The following is a 15,485-nucleotide window of genomic DNA, read 5'->3' as shown; positions in this document are numbered from 1 at the left end:
GGTCAGTGTTCAGGGGAACTTCTGCAACTTGTGAGGCAGCTGTTTTGTGTTCCTTCACGGCCACACACGAGCCGTTCTGAAAGTGGGTTCTCCCCCACCATTCCTCAACCTGCAAACCCACAGACGTGCACATTCAATGACAGGAACACTAATAATCAAAAGGTACACACACATCTGTGGACCGCAAGTCATCAGGAGGCACTGATGAAAAAAAATAATAAAGAAGGTTACTAAAATACACTTACGGTCATGTTGGTAACAACACCAGGCCGCTGGAGGAGCTTGAGGATGACAATTGCCTCCAAATAGTAGAGGACGAGCAGGCGGTCGTTCTTCTCAAGCTCCTCCCCGGCAACGGCTGCTGGACCCTGTAGTTTCCCCATTACTGCCAGGAAGTCCACTTCAGCCAAACCGAGGATCGCCACACAGTCTGCTGGCAGCTTCTCCTTCCCGCAACCCTGGTAGCTGAGAAATAAAATAGTAATGTTGAGCTCACCTGTGATTTCCGTGCAATAGTTAAAAAGGAGTGAAAAAATCATTAAAAAACATACCGTTTTTGTATCAACTCTTTGTTGACTTTTTTGGACATACCCGCCCGTATGCCGTCCAAAGGATGGATAAAGTCTCTACAGTCTGTGTAGAGACTTTTGTCCTTGCTGTGAAGGCTGGTGGAAGTGATGGTGTACTTCATGAACCTTAAAGAGAGAGAAAGAAATGATTGTTACAGCCACAAGACAGCCTATCTGATAATTATCAGTTGACAGTTACGTGATGTGTGTTTGTTATGTTAAACAGTCCTCACCTCTTGAGACTCTTCCAATAATTCAGCACTGTCTGCTTGGAGAGTTGGGTGTGCGTGAGTACATTAAAGTACTCTCGCACCTTTTCCACTTCCCCAACAAAAGACAGGCTCGGCTTATTGGGGTCCATGAAATACATGAACCGGGAGACATTTTCCACCTGTAATTATACATTACACATTAAAATCTGCAGGGCTGCATGTGAAACAGGTTAACATGTGACCACAACACACATTTAATGGAAAGGAACCAAACTACATTTTGGGAACACTTTATTTAACATTTAGTACCAGTAAATTATGGATAATTAAATGCAAATAAACCTCAACTATCCTAACCCTGCCCTAATACTATAGTAAGTACATGTATTAATATTACACAGTACTTAAATATATAATTACACTGTAACAATGACACCTTAAAATTGAGTGTAACCTATTTTTTGTTTAAATGTATCTATTTTTCTCTCTCTCTCCGTGTGTGTGTGTGTGTGTGTGTGTGTGTGATATTTAAAGCTATCTTTTCTTTTCAATTACCTCTTGTTTGCTTTTCCTGTTGCCCAAGTCCACACGCAAGTAGTGGAAGAACCCCTGAAGAAGGGGATGGTCAATGGAGTGCTTCTTGTAGAGGCCCTTTTTGGCCATCTCCACCCGAACATCAGAGGTCCACCTCGGTCCCCCAGAGCTGAAATCAAATAAACCAGGTGGTCAAATGATTGTGTATATGTTCAAAAGTAATGATGTCCAATCTCTGCATCTGCTCTCTGTGAAGGATGTAGTGAAACTTTACCTCTGATAGTACTCCTCAGAGCTGTCATCTGACACTGGCTCCGGTTCTGGCTCCAGAGCTGGTGGCTCGCTCTCAGCATCCCTCGTGGAGCTCTGAGGAATGGAAGATGGAGCAGGAAGGAGTGGAGGAATGTTCCTCACCACCAAGCCTTTCCGGGCCATTTCCTCTAACAAGCTAAGAAAAGAAAAACTGTGAATACACACACATTTGATGGAATATTGAGTATTGTACTGCAACAGGACAGAGCAGTCAGGCATAAAGGTTGATTACACACCTGGCAAGAGGATCAGCGGCTCCGAAAATCTCCAGAATCCTCTGGTACTCCCAGAACCGGCCGGTGTGGGAGAACTCAGCCATCTCCTTCTTGGCCTGTATCACTGTTGCTTGGATGTCCTCTTCCGAGCTTCCCTGCATGCAGACCGCCCTGAGATGCCCAGGAAGAGTGCGCGGTGCCTTCTTGCAGTGAGGGCAGAGGAAGTAAATCCTGCTGTGGAACACACTGTATGAACAAACAAAACAAACAAAAGGTTATTTTACTATATACAAGTTCAATGAAATGTAGTCAACTTAGTCTGCAGCATAGTATTGTAAAAAAAAACAAACAAACAAAACATTTTTTTTTTACTAAATGTAAAATAAAATATTTTTTTTGAGCCAAGATGCAAATGTGTATTATTTAACTTTTTTCTAGATCTGCACACCCTGTCTGGCCTTAAAGCTTTGTGTAACACACACCACAGATTGAAATTTGATTTATCTCTTCAGAAAACACCAACATACATAATATTTATCTGGTAAATGATTATAGATGTTAGATATCTGGACAACAAAATGAATAGACACCAGTATCAGCATTACTGTTAAAGGGATAGTTCACCAAAAAAAATTAAATTCTGTCATCCTTTACTCGCCCTCAAGCTGTTTCAAACCTGTATGAATTTCTTTGTTCCAACAGTTGACTGGAACCATTGACTGCCATAGTATGTTTTTTCCTACTATGGAAGTCAATGCTTCCAGTCAACTGTTTGGTTACTGACATTCTTCAAAATATCTTCCTTTGTGTTCAACAGAAGAAAGAAATTCATACAGGTTTGAAACAACTTGAGGGCGAGTAAAGGATGACACAATTTTCATTTTTTGGTGAACTATCCCTTTAAAGTTACTTAGGTACATATGGGAAAAATCAGTTAGGTCTAACAAACAAAGACATGGCAGCTTTAAACAGCTAATGTAATAATACATAGGAATCACTTACCCTTCAGAAGCCATTTCAAGTTAGAAATAAACAGTTAGAAGTTCTCAAACAATTGGTGAAATCCAGATGTCCTCCAGCTGACTGTTTGAAACTGTGTGTGTGTGTCTCTCTAGACCAGGTATCATAAACCTGAAGCTCTGTTCAAACTAGCCAATGAGGTCGCAGTATTACACCCAAGCCCCCGCAGGTGAGAATGGCCCATCGAGCTATGGGACAAGCTAAAAAACTGGTTTGAGTCAGCTCTCCGAAAAAGATGTTTTTAAAGTTTCAAATTAGTTAAAAATAAGTAAATGTTTATTTACAAATATTTGTAATCCTAACATAATAAGCTTCATTTTGATAGGAAACACATGAAAATGTAAAATAAAGGAAAGAAAAAAGAGGGACAAATGCTGTTATGTAATGCTCTAATTGTTAGAAGGCTCTCTTGAGAGGATGGAGTGCATGCACTCTTTTTTTCTTTTGAAATCTCAAGATTTTTTCATGTGTTTCCTATCAAAATGAAGCTCATTATGTTCAGATTACAAATATTTGATCACATTTACTTATTTTTAACTAATTTGAAACTTATAAAAACATCTTTTTCTGAGAGCTGACTCAAACCATTTTTTTAGCTTGTCCCATAGCTCGATGGGCCATTCTCACCTGCGGGGGCCAAAACTGTTGGGGTAACAGCTTAGGACCCAGGACCAGTAGTGAAAAATGAAGACCAAGAGTCAGGAGTTAGATTAAATAAAGAAACATTTACTGAAGAATAGTTTGCAGTTTCATCAGCAGAAGCCAGCTCACAAGGAGTTTGTAGGCCGTGCTCCCTCTAACAGTCTCCCCGCCTCCGAAGACAGAAGCCCCCCCTGCCGTACTCCATTGCCTACACTGTAGGGTAATGATAGGCTATTTCCCCATTTAACTTGCATATGTTGTTTGGCATACCAGTAAACCAGGATACGTATGATGCATCCAGGCACACCCCTAAGCATGAGTTTAGCAAAGAGCTTATTGTGATTCACCCTGTCAAATGCCTTGGAAGCATCAGGAAACCCTAGAAACATTGTAGAGCCCTGCCTTCTGTTGGATTCAACAGCTTCTTTCAAGGCATAGATACATAGATCTGTACTGTGCTTGGACTTCAAACCAAATTGATTTTCTGTGGTGTAGATGAACTCACTCAGTCTATCTAGGAGCATCTTTTCTAACACCTTCGAAAGAATGCTGGCTAAGGCGATGGGTCTATAGTTGTCCAAACTCCCTATTTTACCTGCCTTGTCCTTAATGATTGGCACTAATGTGACTGTCAGCACGGTGTCTGGCAGTATACCATGTGTCATCAGCCCTGTGAGGCAAATGGACAGCAGAGCTGCTACTCTGGGGCTAGCTAACTTAAGATGTTCCGCAGTGATGTTATCCTTGCCACTAGCTTTGTTATCAGCTAGTTGCTCTATAGCATGATACGCCTCGTTAGGAGTAAAATGAATCACTTCCTCATTGAACATGCCCACACAATAGGGCTCACTTTTGATACAATTAAACAGAGCTGCGTAGTACTGCCTTCACCGCTCTGCTATATTGTCTGCACCAGATACCCCTTCAATGTGGCATGGCAGTACTGCTTTGGCCCTATTTGTAGCTTTTACCTCTTTCCAGCACTCAGTGACATTATTACCAAGTTTTCAGACATAGAATGAGCTCTTAAGGCTTGCTCATGCTTCCCAACAAAGCGCACTGCATATTTATATCTGGCATTGGTAAGTTTCTTGTGCTCTAAGTCTGGCCCCTGTCTGGGTCTACCAGCTATAACCCAGGCTCTATGAGCCATCCTAGCGGCTTCTTGATGGTCAGCTACATACTTGGTCCAACCAGGCTTGGAATTCTTAGCCTTTCTGGATTGACTCTGTAAAGGTCTACTAGCCTCACGTATAGCGCTCACCATACTATTGTACATTTCACATAGGTCATTACAGTGAATGTCATCATCACAGTTAATATTTGAACATAAAATAGCATCCCTGGGTAGGTGTACTTCCCTTAAGAGAACATCTGTCCTCCCACAATAAAATAAGACATACTCTTTTGATAGTTTAGCCCAATTCACTTTAACCCCATTGGCGCCAACTTCTATCGATCTGCTGCAGTCAGGTAGGTTATCAACATTTATCGTCATAGAGACAGGTAAGTGATCAGTGGTAGTCAACTAAAAAATTTCAACTTTTTCCAGACTTTCAGCTGTACAGATTACATGATCCAGCCAGGATGTTGTGTGCCATGCTTCACTGATGTAAGTATAACTATCTACAGGCAGTAACTTCATGCTGGAAAGAACCAGTTTACTGTCATGACAGAACTGCACCAAGTGCTGACCAAAGATAGATTTGTCATCAGAGATGTCTGCATTCAAATCACCCATCACAAATATATTTGCATATGTACATTCCTTAATGTAAGAGTTCAAAAATGCCAATCTATTCATATATTCATCTTCATTTTTATAATAATCATATGGGGTCTAAACATTCAAAATTATAAAAACATGCACAACTTTAATTGCAATACACCAGTCCACCTCTAATCGGATAATACTGATCATTGGGTCATATTTCTTGCGCCACAGAATGGCCACACCTCCAGGTATTCTACCATGCACCATTCTGGTGCTTAAATCCGTTGTGGACTCTCCTGCTCCATGGAATTCACTGTGGACAGAATTAAGTTTATCAAGATCCTGTTTGGCTAAAAATGTCTCTTGCAGGCAGAGAATGTCTGGTCTCCAGTAGCTGGTCAACAACAATATGATGCGCTCTGTCCCCAGCAGTCTGTCCTAGGTGCAAGCCTCGTGAGTTGTATGATACCACTCTGACCACCATCACTGTGACTAGCACTAGGCATCATGTACCCCAGCCCCCATTAAAGGCACATTCATCATTGACATTAGCCCCACTGAAGACTTGGGTTTGCGTGCCTCATAAAATCGCCGCACAAAAGTGCCTTCAGGCCACAGCTCTGGATTATACATTTCACCCACTTCTTTGCACTCTACGGTTATTTTAAAAGAACTGAACGGGCTTTGTACAGTTTCTATCTTTTGACAGGTTACATCACGCCCAAGTTTATCTTTCATGTAACTAGTCAAAGTCTCAGAGTCTAAATCAGGTGAGAATTTTGTTGCAAAGACACTCACCAGCTTAGACTTAATGACTTGGATGCCTCCTCCAGTACCAGTCCCAACAATACCACCAGTTTTCTTCCCTTTGGGAGGATTCAGGCGAGGTTTGGGCTTTACTGAAGCATTTACGGGGACCTGTTTCCAACGGCTGTTACTCCTCTTGTCCCGGACCAGGTTCCAGGGTGGGGTAGCTGCCACTTCAATCCACGTCACATGAGGATCACCCTTTGCGGCGCTGATTTGCCCGTCCAGGCCCAAGGCAGAACTCTCCACCTTCTGGCTTGAGTCTTCCTCGCTGATCTGGCCCTCCACGCCATCTTGGGTCTTCTCACAGCCTTGTGAAGTGGATGATCTCTGACTTGCTCCAGGCTTGTTGGTTTGGAAAATAGGCCCTCTCTCCAGATTTGGTCTAGGCTGCTCAGTAGCACCCAGGCGTTGGTTTATGTCTGTGGTGATAATCCGCAGATCGTTACAGGTGTTTGTCTGCAAAGACACAGCCTGTTTCATGGTGGTAATATCTGCACCTAGTTGTTCAATCTTCCCAAGCAAACAGGAAACATCAAGGCTGTTAAAAGTCACAGGTGGTAGTTCATCAAGATGGTGAGAAACAAACCGAGGAACATTTTCACCAGCTTCATTGAGAAGCTTAAAGCAATTCTTAACATTCTTTGAGTCTTTTTGCGGCCCAGTGTGAGCCACAAGCTTGCGAGTAGTACCTGGGCACAGTTTAAATAGCAGTTTGGTGGAGTTTGTAATCCATTCTGATCCAAAATGGTCCACAGCCATCAAAACAATCTCGTCCTGTTTCACAGTTTTGATCTTGATAGAAATAAAGTTTAAAAACTCATCTTCCACGATCATTTTCCCTGTATCTGTGCGGTAGATATTTCGAATTTTGCTTCTGCCCATGCAGCGGCAGCCATCTTGGATTGAGTTAAATAGAGTTCAAATCTATATGTACTGGAATGTATATAAAATCAACTTACTGACTACAATAGTCCTGAGGGCCAATGCACGAAATGCCACTTTTTGGTTTGCACCACTCCAGTTAATTCTTTTAGCAAAGGAGTTCGCCAAAAGCTTTCCCAGGATACGCCACACAGCTTCTTTAGTGGACAACCCACCAATACAGGCAGAATAACTATACAACAGTAACTGACAAATTGTGTGGAAAAATTCAAGGACTTCAACTTACCAACTTCTTCTTTTGTTCTGGCTGATCCTTTATTTGATTTTCCAGCCTTTCCAGATCAGATAAATCTGACAAAGGAAGGTTGAATGTGGTGATGTCTGGAAGTTCATCACTCTGCGACTGAGCACTGTTCTGTTTCTGCTGATTCTTCAGAATGATGGCAAGTTGTTGCTTGATGACCTCTTGTCAAAAAAGCAAAAAAAAACAAATAAGTGTACATGCACTTGAAGCTTGTTTTTTGTATAGTGTTTTGGTAGGTAGTCAGTTAAATCTTAAATCCCTAGTTGAATTAGGCCTTTAAAAAAATGAAGTTTATACTTACAAACACATGATGAACTGCAACATTTTCTGTCTCCATCTCCAACTGCACTGGTACATGGACGTAAATTATTCCTAGAGGTGGTAGGACTTGCAATACCATCTGTGTGTCTGGATGGAGTTCTCAGAGGTTCTGCCATAGTCCGTGGTGGTGACGGTATTTGGGGTGCTGCAAAAACTTCTGAATGATCCTCTATTCTGGCAGTTCTTTCCAGTCTCTTGCTTGCAAAGTAATTCTCTTCATCATCCTCACTAGAGTGGTCTCTTTTATTTCCCCTGATCGTATACATGAGGAAAAAACAACCACGTTAAAATAGTGCCGTAGCAAAACTTGCAGATCATAATGTATCAATGCAATATATGTAGAATGTATATAAGACAGTTAACCCAAAATGAAAGTTCTGTAATCATCTATTCCCTCATTCTGTTGTCGCCAACAGACTTTTCATTTTGGGGTTAACTACACCGTTTATACGAAAAACACCTGTGGTAAAAATAAATGCTTAAAATACAAACAAACCTGTTCTTTCTTTTTGTGTATGCTGGACGATCATCATCATCATCTTCTGTCTTCAAATCAGACATCGGAGTTGCCTGTGAAAGTTTGAGCCGAGCTTCCTGATACGTGTCTATAAAACATACATGGTTGTTAACCTTGTTAATCATGAAATATTGTCACAGTTTTCTTAATATGTTAGTACCTGTGGTGTAAATAATTAACACCCTGAAGGCAGACCAAATACGATTAGGAGATTCATGGAGTGTTACAGCCTTCTGGATCTTAGCCAGAATAGGATAGGACCATCACAATGCTCTTTTCGCACATAACTTTTGGAAGGGTCGATCTTAGAACCACCACTAGATATTTCAGATATCCTGCGTACAATCTGGGCAACAGGATGACACGGTCTAGTTATGTGGTGGTCTTCATCACACATGCTTCTGAACGTTTCATTCGTTCTTAGGGCAGCATTAGTCTCAGGGAAAGTCATGCGCTTTTGTATGTAGACACCAGACTGTACACATTTACAGCATGACGAATAACCTGTATGAGATTTAACTCCCTTAACATATGCACGAGCAGGTGCATCACAAACTACAGAACTCCTTTTTAGGAGTAGTTCCTTTCCTCTGAAAATAAAGCCTGACTGCAGGACCTTAACTTCGTCAATTAAGCTTTTTGAATACTCTGCCAGTATTTTTGGTTTTGAAATGCCACCAAATATTGCTATTAGAAAAGGCTTTTTGGCTATGCCTTGAAATAAGCCTAAAATAGGCCACAGTTGCATATTTGAACTCTTGTGCAACGGAATGCCATCAAAATTCAACTGCAATCTCAGTGTATGTCTGTTTGGTTAATTGGGGCAATATTTTTGCAAGAATTCCAGGCAATGCATTAAGAATACCAAAATAATAGAAAGAACCTCCTGCTACTTGTTCTATCCTATATATTGTGTTAGTCTTACGCAGTGTTCGAGCATCTTTTGGAAGGCTGGGATGCATACTACGCAAGACTGACAGAAGAGCTGTTAATGCAACCATTGTGATTCTGAAGTCTATGGCCCAGTCAGTTAGAGCGTTTCTAAAAGCTTCATCAGGACTTTCCTCAAAATAGTCATCACTATTCTCAGAATCACTTTCAGAGTCTTCCAACATCACTGCATCATAATCATCTAAATGAACAGAGTCTTCAGACAGCACCACCACATCCATATTGTCAAAGTCATTATCTTCAGAGGCATCATTTTTACTAGTGTACATCTGTTGATTATGAGGAGTGTCATCACTAGCCTTAGAGTTAGGAGTTTGCAAAGACTTTAAAATCTGAGCAACACTTGCCCTCGCCTTTTTTGAATGTTAGAATTCACAGTATAAAACTCGTAGTTTTCAGATATGACTTACACAGAATGGCCTCTTCTGTGCTGAGCTTGGCAACTTCACTGATCTTGTTGTGGTCGGTCGAAAAAAAGCACACAAACAATGTTTAATTTTGTTAAAATCAATATACTGCATAGATACATTTATAGAGACTGAGATTACAGGAAACACCAGAAATCAACTAAATTACACTTACACTTTTTACACTTAAAGAGCCAGAAGAAAGATCAGTACCAGCAGTTCATGGCTTGCAATAGCCCATTAACACCTCAGACAATATCATTCCTATTTACATTTTCATTATAAAACACTGACATTACTCTTTTGTCTTTGTGCAGATCAACTGATGTGCTGTAATTTGCCCAAAATGTGTACTTTTGTTTTCTTTATACTTACATTTGAATCTTTTTATACGTAAATCAGGATCTGTTCTACAAATATTTTCAGGACTGTTAACAGAGGCCAATAAACTAACCAATTAACACCAACGTAAAACTATAAATAAATGAAAATGGAGTGTTTGGAACCCATTAAAAACAGTCTGTACAACATACAATGAAAATTACAATGTTACTGTTTAACATTATGACTTACTATTTTAAAACATTATTCACAGAGTCAACATTCTACTGTATACTAATAATGACCTGCACTTGTACAGCATTTATTAATCTTAGTTAATGTAATAATTTCAACATTTACTAAAGCATTATTCAAAACAAAAGTTTTGTTAATATCAGTTAATGCAATGTGAAGTAACATGAACAAATAATGAACAGCTGTATTTTTATTAACTAACGTTATCAAAGATTAACAAATGTATTGCTCATTGTTAGTTGATATATTAAGTAATGTTAACAAATGAACCTTATTGTAAAGTGTTACCAAATAACGACCTAAAAATACTTTTAAGTTACTAAACACAGTTACAATTTAACAGTGTGAATAATGTTTTAAAATAGCAAGAATCATAGTGTCAACACTCTACTGTATTTCCTTTAAGTTAGCTCAGAAATACAACATTTACAGCTTTTACTAGTGTTGTTAACAGAGCCTTATAGTATATGGACTAGTTTATTACTTCAAATAATTCGTTCAGCATGGTTTCTTAAAATAATATATACTTGACCTAAACTAAACTAAAGTTAGCATTCACGATGTTTTACAATAGCAAGTCAGTATCACCCAAGATGGTGGCGCGAGTAGTTCGCGAGGCTCTGGGTCTCTCCAGATTCTGCAATTTTGCTGTGTTTTTCTTGCTCATCTTGGGTCTGTTCGTGCAGAACAGTTGTGCCTTAACAACGTACACCCGTGGTGAGATTTTGGATATTGGTTTGCGAATTTCCGACAGTTTTATGGACAATCTTCGACTCCTTCCTGAGATCGCTAGGACACTCTATGCACTCTACCTGGCCGGGCGGAAGTGCGCGCAGGCGGCGTCGAGACCGTAAACAAAGGCGGGGGAAGCGCGGAGGACTGAGCGCTAAGCTAAGGCTAACACCACATCGGCTCTCTTTACCCAGCATTTTCCTTGCCAATGTATGGTCGCTAGTGAACAAAATGGAGGAGATTCGACTCAGCATCACACACAGCAAGAAACTTTTGAACTGTAACGTCCTAATCTTCACAGAAACCTGGTTAAACAGCGGAATACCGGACACCGCTATTTAGCTAGCGGGACGCCACACGCTCCGGGCGGATAGAACATTAGATGGCTAAGGTAAGACTAGAGGTGGTGGATTGTGCATTTACATTAACAAAGCTTGGTGCACAAACTCTAACTCTGCTATTGTTGGGAGTCATTGTTCAGCTAACCTCGAATTTCTCATGGTGAAATGTAGACCGTTTTATCTACCGCGGGAGTTCACTTCCAAACATTATAACTGCAGCCTATATTCCCCCGGATGCTGATGCCAAGCTTGCTATGAAAGAACTTCACGCAGCCATCAGTAAACAACAGACTGATCACCCGGAAGCCGCTTTTATTGTTGCAGGTGACTGTAATCATTCAAACTTAAAGTCAGTGCTACCCAAGTTTCACCAGCATGTTTCCTGCCACACCAGAGGAAACAAAACCTTAGACCATGTATATACAAACATGGCTGGCGCTTACGTTGCGACACCCCTCCCCCACCTGGGACAGTCAGATCACCTGTCTTTGTTCCTCACCCCCAAATATGCACCCCTCATCAACCGTGTGAAGCCATCAGTGAAGACCATCAAGGTGAGGCCTGCGGGGGCAGATTCCACACTCCAGGAAAGGTTTCTACTAGGGGTGTAACGATTCGTTTTAACAACGATTCGATTCGTATCACGATTTGAGGTTGTCGATACGATTCAAGGACGATATTGGTTCATTTAGAACGATACGATCCGAAACGATTCAGTGACTTGAAATCGATTCAGTAACTTTTTAGCCAAAAATTGTGTGACTGAAATAAATATCTGGATACTGGTCAGTGCAGGTGAAGTTTCCTAGATTCCTGTTGTTTCTTGTAAGGGAATCAGGTATCAATTAATTATGGATATAAACAAACAAGTAAACAACAATTAATGGCAAATGCATTAAAATTTTATTTGAATAAAGTGCAACCAACAGTTTAGGTTGAATTAAAAGGAAGTTAACCTTTTCTGCTCTCATTTTCAATTTTCAATACATTTTCAATAAAAGCACAGTAAGTGCAACCAACATTTCAACAGTAGGTTAACCTGCTACTTCTGCTTTTGTTTTCCAACATAATAATATTACAATATTAGTATAAAAAATAAAGTGCAACTAACTACTCTTCAGGTTTAATTAATAGTAGGTGTACCTGTTACTTTTGCTGTTGTTTTTCAACATTAAAATAATACAAATACAATATTAATATCAAAAATAAAGTGCAACCAACATTTCTTCAGGTTGAATAAACTGGCTGAACCTGCTACTACTCTCAGTTTAATAAACAAACAATATTTAACAAAAGATAAAATGTAACCAACTACTCTTCAATGACTCTACAGATTTCTTTTTCAAAAATATCAACATGATCTGACCGCAGAACACTTCTCTGTGCGTTCACTATGTTGCCAGCAGTGCTAAAAACTCGCTCTGCTGGCACACTGGTGTCAGGAATGCACAGGTAACATTTAGCAAGGGTTGAAAGTACAGGTAAAACGTTACTAACTTAGCTCTTTCTCCTGGTGGCTTGATAATTTCTTGCACGTTGGCTTCTCTGTCATCCGCCATGCTATGTTTTGTTTTCTTAGCGCTGCTGCTGGTGCGTGCGTTGCGATGATGTCACAGATAGGCAGACTTAATCGAGTAACGTTTAACGGCTTTATCATTAAAAGTGCTAAGAAAAAATATCCATATAAAGTCTGACGTGCTTAAATCCAATGCGTTATTTCCCATGATCGATACAATCGATTGATTACCTTTTAAAACGATGTTAGATCGATATATGTCGTCCGGAAGGCCATCTTGCCGAGCACAGATCGATGTAGTTAGATCATAGGAAAATAAATCGATACATCGATGTAGTAGATGAATCGTTACACCCCTAGTTTCTACACACAGACTGGAGTGTGTTTGCTTCTCAAGCCACCAGTGGCGCTCACACAAACATTGACTCCTACACCTCCTCTGTATTGGATCATATCAATACCACCATTGACAGTGTTACAACCCAGAAACAGATCACCACATACCCAAATCAGAAGCCGTGGATGAACAGGGAAGTGCGACTCCTGCTGAAGTCACGCAATACTGCCTTCAGATCAGGAGATGCACAAGCCTACACCACATCCAGAGCAAACCTGAAGAGGGGGATCAAAAAGGCCAAGCACTGCTACAAGCTAAAGATAGAGGGACACTTTTCCAACTCTGAACCTCGACGAATGTGGCAGGGCATTCAGGCCATCAGTGACTACAAACCCACCCAATCCACCCCCGCAGCCACTGATGTCAACTTCCTAAACGAGCTAAATTACTTTTATGTTCGCTTTGAAAGAGACTGTCACCAAGCTCAAACCCTCAGATGACCACCCACCAATCACACTCTCCTCCACAGATGTCTGCAAGGCACTGAGCCGGATCAGCGCACAAAAGGCTGCTGGACCAGACAACATCCCTGGTCGTGTTCTCAGGGCATGTGCGGAGCAGCTCACTGGGGTTTTTAAAGACATTTTCAACCTGTCTCTTGCCCAAGCAGCTGTACCATCATGCTTTAAACGCACTTCCATTGTGCCAGTGCCAAAACACTCTAGCCCGAGGTGCCCTAATGACTACCGCCCTGTAGCACTCACAACCATCGTTATGAAGCGCTTTGAGCGGCTGGTCCTGGAACACCTAAAAGACTACCATCCACATTGGTCTCACACCAGTTTGCCTATCGCAGCAATAGGAGCACAGAGGATGCCGTTTCCATGGCACTGCACTCTGTGCTAACTCAGCTGGACAACAAGAACACTTACGCACGCATGCTGTTTGTTGACTTCAGCTCAGCATTCAACACTGTCATCCCAACCAAGTTAATAGCCAAACTTGGAGACCTGGGCATCAACACTTCAATGTGTAACTGGATTTTGGACTTCCTAACTGACAGACCCCAGAATGTTCGATCAGGATTCACCTGCTCCACATCCATCACACTCAACACTGGTGTACCACAGGGCTGTGTGCTAAGCCCGTTTCTCTACTCCCTCTTCACCTCCGACTGCAATAACAATTAGTATATTATACTCAAAGAGAGGTGTCAAATTGCCCGGTAGGTGTCCACGGTCCTCTAGCAGTCCTAATCTGTCCCAGCCTCATTCTCGATTGAAGTCGAGAGGGGATCGTGCCTTTGCAGTTGTCGGTCCTAGGCTGTGGAATAGCCTCCCCATATCCCTGAGATCGTTGACCTCCCTATATGAGTTCAAACTCAAACTAAAATTATATCTCCTGGACCGGGCATTTCTCTAAATTTTTTATGTGGGTTTATATTACAAAAAATTTATATTATTGTGCTTTTCTTTCATGTTTTCTGTGTATCTTATGTAAAGCACAGTGGTCAACGTTGGTTGTGTTTACTTGTGTTATATAAATAAAGAAAAAGAAAGAAAGAAAGAAAGAAATTGGCCATGTGATTTTCTGATGTGGTGAACATCTGGGAGCACATTACCTGATTTCAACTTTGAACCTCTTGTTAAAACTAGTTTATTTAATTCAATTGTTATGCAACAGGAATGTTTTGCATGTCTCTGTAAATCTTATAATGTGTAGTTTACAGTATGCCTAATCAATTTTCTATATCTTGTAAGGGGAGTTAAAAGGAGAGGGCAATGGTCAGAACAGCCACGTTGAGGTCAAGCACAGGCCTGTGTTGCCAGAGTGTGTCAGTAGGAAAATGACTGTAATTCAGTCAAATTACTGAATGAGTGTTTGCTCTTCACAGTGCTAATACTGATTGTGCCGCGTCTTGGTCAGAGTGGAAGAGAACAGCTCAAATTTGAGTCGTTTTAATATATTTTTTTTTATATCACACCTGCAGACAGGTAGACTGCCACAAACTGCTCTTTGCCCATCATGTTGATGATGCTTGAAGAGAAACTAACTCCACAGCACGTGCATGTTGGCCGCCAGGTGAAAGAAATAATTATTTATTCTATTATGCTATTTATACTGAATAATTGTAATGGTAGACTACTGATAAAAGAAAAAAAATGAAATTAAACAAGAGGTTAATGGAAATTGTATTTTATTTACACGGTTACATTACAACAACACACAGAAAAAAGGGCATAAATAAATAAATGACAATATATTGCAGCGAGGAATTGCAAGGGTGGATTCCTCATGGCTCCCCTGCCTCCCACAGTCTTAGGATCTGGGAAGTCTGTGGAAGGTTTGAAGTCCACCCCTGCCTCTGGATCCAGGCCTCAATCCCGGTCCCAGGTGGCTGATGCCGACCAAAGTGTTCTAAAAAGACAAATCACGAGGAGCATTAGCCATTGTGGTGACATGTTTTATGAGATTTCACTAATTGTCCATCCCCGACACACAATTTTTGTTGCAAAATGTGTATATTGATGCTTACCAAGGACACTGCATTCCCGGAGCTTGAGCTGCTCGCT

The sequence above is a fragment of the Gobio gobio genome (genome assembly GCF_949357685.1).
Source record: "Gobio gobio genome assembly, chromosome: 8".
In the NCBI taxonomy this organism is placed as follows: domain Eukaryota; kingdom Metazoa; phylum Chordata; class Actinopteri; order Cypriniformes; family Gobionidae; genus Gobio; species Gobio gobio.
The sequence above is the reverse complement of the archived record's forward strand: the minus strand, read 5'-3'. Positions refer to the sequence as shown.